Source organism: Dysidea avara, chromosome 11 (assembly GCF_963678975.1).
Source record: "Dysidea avara chromosome 11, odDysAvar1.4, whole genome shotgun sequence".
Lineage (NCBI taxonomy): Eukaryota > Metazoa > Porifera > Demospongiae > Dictyoceratida > Dysideidae > Dysidea > Dysidea avara.
Window position 1 is genome coordinate 23371002 of NC_089282.1, and position 6087 is coordinate 23377088.

Here is a 6087-nt window from a genome sequence, read left to right on the forward strand (position 1 = left end):
GATGCTGCTAGTTTTTAAGTGTGTGAGCATCTTCATAAATGCCACATAAATTTAATTCTCAATAAAGCAATGTGTATAGATTCTCTGATAGTAATAAATAGTTTGAGTTTGGCCACCTTTCCTTTGTTCGTAGCATTGCTGTATACAGGAAAGGCGGCCAAACTCAAACTATTTATTACTATCAGAGAATCTATACACATTGCTTTATTGAGAATTAAATTTATGTGGCATTTATGAAGATGCTCACACACTTAAAAACTAGCAGCATCACATAGTTCTCATTAACACTTTAACAATAACATTGTATTATCTGATTAGCTAATATTAATTTTACAACTTGCACACCTCGCACATGGCCGCATTATGATATCATTACTTTTTGTCGCAGTTAACTCTGCTTTACTTGGACGCGCACTTTTTTTACAGCTATAAGCTGTTTTTGGATGGGATTTCAATACTTTTTGTTAGAATAAGCAATGCACTGTTGATAACAGTAGGTGAGTTTCCATGGTTTTGACAGAAACCCCAGATTACAGTGACAGAATATTAAAATATAACTGTAATTTTAGTGGCCAGGGCCGCCAACATTGGGGGTAACTGAGGTATTTTGCCCCCTACCACAGCCCGAAAGGGGCCACTTGAATACCTGTTTAAAGAAAGATCGATATACTCTAATAGAGCAGTCAGGATCTAGACCCTTCCTTGCCCCTGGGCCCCTCTTTAACTCTTTTCCCTGGGCCCTCTAATTTCTCTGGACGGCCCTGTTAGTGGCATGCAACTGCAGTCAACTAGCACCCATTTTAACTAGTAAACCCTTAACAACACTTTGCCTTTTTCATCTTGTACTACATTGAAACGATCAAGATACTCTATTAGAGCAGTCACAAAACAGCTGTAACACAACAATCAATATTTAGCATAGTTACAACTTCTGCTTAGCATCGGATTGTATAGTTTAAATTACTAGCTACTTACAGACTTTACAATATAAAAATATGGCACTTGTAGAAATGTGACTGTTCTATTAGAGTATCTCGATCTACTTCCAGCATTGACTAATTCAAGTGAAGAAGCTACGCCCCTGCCAAGAGATCTTGTGAAATGAGAATAGTAAAGAAAAGGCAAGTATGTACAGAGACAATAGAGGGGCGCGTAATTATGTCCTGTTGTAAATAAACGCCTTTAAAATTTATATTACTACTAAATAAACGCACCAGAATAGGCTTGTGTGGCTGTTGTCTCCAAGGTTGTCTCATTACTTGTCTTTTCGTGTTGAAGAGATTTAGTCACAATTGGTGAGTTTAACTATACATGTATTTGTGTTGTAAAACTTAATTGTAAAAAGGCGATTAGCACATATCATGATAAACATGTATTTGTCACAGTAGAGTCTCTCACGAAGTCACGATTATTACGAGACATTGGACCAGGGTAAAAAATTTACTGCTATATTTAGAGGTTGTAGCGTTTGTATATCTTAGTATCTTAATAAATAATCCCCCATGATCACTAATCACTAATAGTACAGTGAAAACTGGTCATTATTCAGGCCGTAGGGACAAAATTTTCTGACCTTGCCTTTTAAAAAGGTGGCTGTATTATGCGGCCTTAAAAAAAGGTAAGAAGCATGCTGTTCTAACTGGCTATAGAGATGGATTTAGTGTATGACAGCGTATGAGACAGTGAGTGCTGGCAGCAAGGGGGCAGCCAATCTGTTAGAGCACCAAAAGCACTGCTTCAGACATAGGCAGTTGACTGTCAGCCCCAAGTGTAAAAAGTTTCACTATTGGTCCTTATATAAGCTCCTGATGAAGAAAGTGATGAAGTCATTATCCATAGGATATATTTTTCAGAGTATCCATTTCAGTTCTACAATATAGTAGCCAAGCATAAGATGAACATAACACAGCATTCCAGTAGTTTAGGGTGACCACAACACTGCCTGAGTTAAACTGTGGTGAGATTTGAGACTACCAGAAGCCCTGGAATGTCTTCGACACATGAAATATCTAATGCCTGGCTTTCATCCACAGTGGACCTGTCTTGGTGGCCACTTGTACAGAAGGGAAACAGCTGCCACACAGTCTTGCGAGCGAAACAGCTAGTTGCCACACCCCTTAATTATCAATTTGTAAAATCTTTAGCAAAATTGTGTGTGCGAGCAAGTGTGATGTGGCAGTGCCGTGTATATGGTTGCTGCCTAGCAGTGACACATCACGAGTATTGAAGTCACAATGCGTTACTGTATCATCCATCTAAATACAATCTCTGAATGTGTCATTTTGTGTAGAGAGCAATCTTCCACAAGAAGTGACCTGCAGGTTTCAGTGTATATTGTTAACCATTAATATTGTTCACAATATTGTGAACTGTATGTACAGTGAAACCCCACTTAGTGGCCACCTCTTTAATAAGACCACCTCATTATATTGGCCACCTCTAGTAGGTCCCAAATATAGCTAAGCATTACTTATGACCTCATTAATAAGGCCACCTTGTTATTCAGGCCAAATTTTTTGGTCCCACAGCTGGCCATATTAATGAGGTTTCATTGTACTTATGTGAATTTTTATTTTTCGTAACTTTTCTTCAGGTTTACTGATGGGCACTATGAAGCATTGTTGACTGGTATGTGTATAATGTGGTGACTTGAAATGCTAAAACAGTACGTAGCATGTCTTGCATGTACATGTAATGTGTTGTAATGTGTCCACACATCCACACATCTTAGAAATAAATATAATTGTATTCTCTATAAATAGTCAGTTCCATTGTGCCACTGGGTCATAAGTTGGTTGAGTATGGATCATCCAGGACACTTGAGTCACATTTTGTCCTGGCCAAGTGGATCTCATCCACTGACAGAATATACAGGATCAGATCACGTGTATAAATTACTGTGGAACTTGTTTATTGCCACCTTCACTCATTCAGCAGGTAATAGTGTGTTCCAAATCCAGTAGTCAACGGGTAGAAACCCTTTCACGATCGGTTACGAATGGTGATAATAACTAGCTATAGCCCGGCCAATTATCGCTCCAACTACGACTAACTCTCTTCAAAAGTGTTAATCTATTATTCTACTTTACACACATGATATTACATCATTATTACCACAAAAAAGGAAGTCAACTTCTCAGAAAACATACAACTACAATATAGGAATACATAAAAGTACAATAAGTTCAAAATTATGTCACATAGTGTATAAATTCTCAATTGTAATTGGCTTTTCAAGAGTGGTTGTCTTTCTATACTAGTGGCCATTAAGACAGGTTGTACTGATAGAGTGTACATACTAGAGATGCAACAATATCCTCCGCTTAGTGTTGTTTGATAGTGATGCAATGGAGACTATGTATTCAGGGGCGGATCTAGGATTTATAAAAGGGGGGGGCTAATTCAAGGTACTAATCTCTTGGGTAGAGGTGTGCGAAGCACACTTCCCAACGTGCAAAGCATGCTGGAACTAGGGGGGTCTGGGGGCATGCCCCCCCAGGAAAATTTTGAAAAATAGATGCTAAAACACTGCAATTTGGAAACATTTCCACATAAAATTCATAATATTTTCTGCCTGTAGGTATTTTATATACTGCCTTTAGATTATAGGTATGGCTCTCTGAAGCATTTTGTTAATGGAAAGTTTGGGTAGGTACAGACAACCAAGTACATGATGCACCCTCTCACAATTGCACAACACTGAATAGGTGCATGTTAGAATAATAATGTTGAAAGTGGAAAATTTTGAAATTTGAGCAATACAAGATTAAATCTGAGAGCATTTTCAATGGAAATTGTGTACCTGAATTAAGTATTGCCATACATATTAACTACACAAGTAGATGAATGAAGCCCTTTAAACAGACCAATTCACTTCATTGTGTGTATAGGTGCAGGCAGATTTGGAAAAATTCCATAACAGAACCAACTACATGCTTCCAGTGAATGTTCTATTAGAGTAGTTAGCTGACTGCTCTATTAGAGTATCTCGATCTTGTACACCTCCAATGCTGATCCAGGTCCTTGTTGCATAAACTTTAGCATAAATCCACTGATAATACCTTGGAAAGATGTTTATAAGGTGGTTTTATGAGTATTTGTATTACTAGTGATCATATAATTATGCTAAGACAAAATTTCGTTATAATACTCAGCATATTGATCAAGTAAAGCCTAAATATGAAGGGGGGGGGGCTTCAGCCCCCAAAGCCCCCCCCCCCCTGGATCTGCCCCTGGTATTATTGCATTTAAATACTATACTATTATATTGCATCTCTAGCACGCATTTATAACAGGAATGTTTGTTAACTGTTTAGACATACTGGAGCCACACCCACTCATCTGGATTCTACAAATGGAGTCATACCAACTTGTTGTCATCATACTTACTCGTTACTCCCATTGTGTTTGGATGAATATACATGCCGTCATGTGAGACTTGCTACCATGGCGGGCCACTGGAAAACATTTGCATAGCAGTTATATTACAGTCATTATTGTACAATTCTTTGTGAAAAGTGTTTGGTATTCATGTGTCTCCTCTGTATGTTGTAATTACATGTGTAATTTTGTGTGGGGTGCTATAAAATGCAATAATGCATGGTGACAATTGTATTAGGCGATTTTGCACACTTCCTTTTAAGCTAGCTACATGTGCTAATTACTCACAGCTTGTGTCAACAACTGGTAACCGCAGTTGTACTCTTGTGTCATTCTTTAAGCCGCGCCCTTAGAGGACAAATTTTGTGGGGGCGACTAATTTCAAAACGAAGGATGGTATGCAGCACCATAGATTATATCTATGGACTATAATCTATGGCAGCACACTTCTTGGTGGCTATATGTACCGATTAACTACATAGAGCGCCAGTTCATCAATACCCAGTGACCGCAGTTGTGCTCTGCGTCATTCTTTAAATTCCGAGTAAAATTCTTAGAGAGCAAATGACGTGGGGGCGACTAAATTCAAATTTCAAACTAGCCATTCTCGAAAACAAATGTTTCAATCTGAACGAAACTTTTAGAACAGTTTAAAGACACATTGCCCTACATGCCAAGCGAGTATTGCGGAAAACAACAATCTGGGATTTGTATTTGGCCTCTAGGTCGACTGAGGACGACTGAAACTTCGTTTGGTGCTGAAATCACGACTGTAGGGTAATCATGTATGGTGAAATCGATGATGTGAATCTTGAGGTGATTGAGTGAGGCCATACCTATTGGATTTTATGTTGCACGGGCCCGACCGACTGTCTTTTTTCATGACCTGAAATGATAATGATAATCACGTGATATAGGATCACGTGTGCCAAGATGGTCAATCTCGTATGTATTGTATTTATGCTTTACAGTGACCAGCACTGAAGGTCTGCAGCAACATGTGCTGCAGCCTTATGTGCTAGTGAAAATCAGCTATTGGGATAACCAGGCTCCTCTAGGGATTAAACCCTTCAAAAGGTTGAGCTTTAATGGTGAATATACTCCAAACGAAATAGTTCTTATATTCAAGAGGTTTGATTCATTGTACAGCAATACATTATGGTGCTGCAGAACACCCTATATGTTTCATTAACGTTTTTTGTAGTTGTTGCTCTTTTTGTATGGTTCATAATACTTTAATTTTCTATTATGTACTAATTATTATTATCATTATCAAATCGACCTACCTACCCAAATTTTCTGAGGTTTTGCCCGCGCAACATAAGATCCAGTAGGTATGGCCTGAATACTGAAGCGATAACAGGGCGATCAATGTTCGGAATGCACAAAGGAACGCAAGGCATACACCTGCGGTTGCGTCTAACCGCATGCGATAAAAAAAAAAATGAAACTTCCCCTTTGATGTCGACAACCTCGATCACGAAACAATCGGCATGGATTTGCTTCACTGCTTGTGTGGTAGTTACTAGTGACACGATGAGTTCAGCTCCAGAGTTTAGAGGGATAGCGTAAGTGACGGGTGGATTACAGGAAGGGCGAATTTGACAACGTTCGTTCTTGTAAAATCCTCACGTAGTGGTCGCGTCATTTATTGTCTGCGGCGCGCGTTTCTGCTTTACTGGCCGCGCGACTCTACCGTGAGTCTTG

At 39.0% G+C, this 6087-nt stretch overlaps 1 long non-coding RNA gene across 1 annotated transcript; it reads left to right on the forward strand.

Annotated features, from left to right (window-relative positions):
• The first annotated feature begins 351 nt into the window (after nucleotides 1–351).
• LOC136239404 (uncharacterized) lies at nucleotides 352–4606 on the forward strand. The gene is made up of 3 exons (XR_010693447.1): nucleotides 352–1295; nucleotides 2594–2665; nucleotides 4317–4606. It is a non-coding gene; the product is annotated as an uncharacterized lncRNA (long non-coding RNA).
• Nucleotides 4607–6087: the final 1481 nt, after the last annotated feature.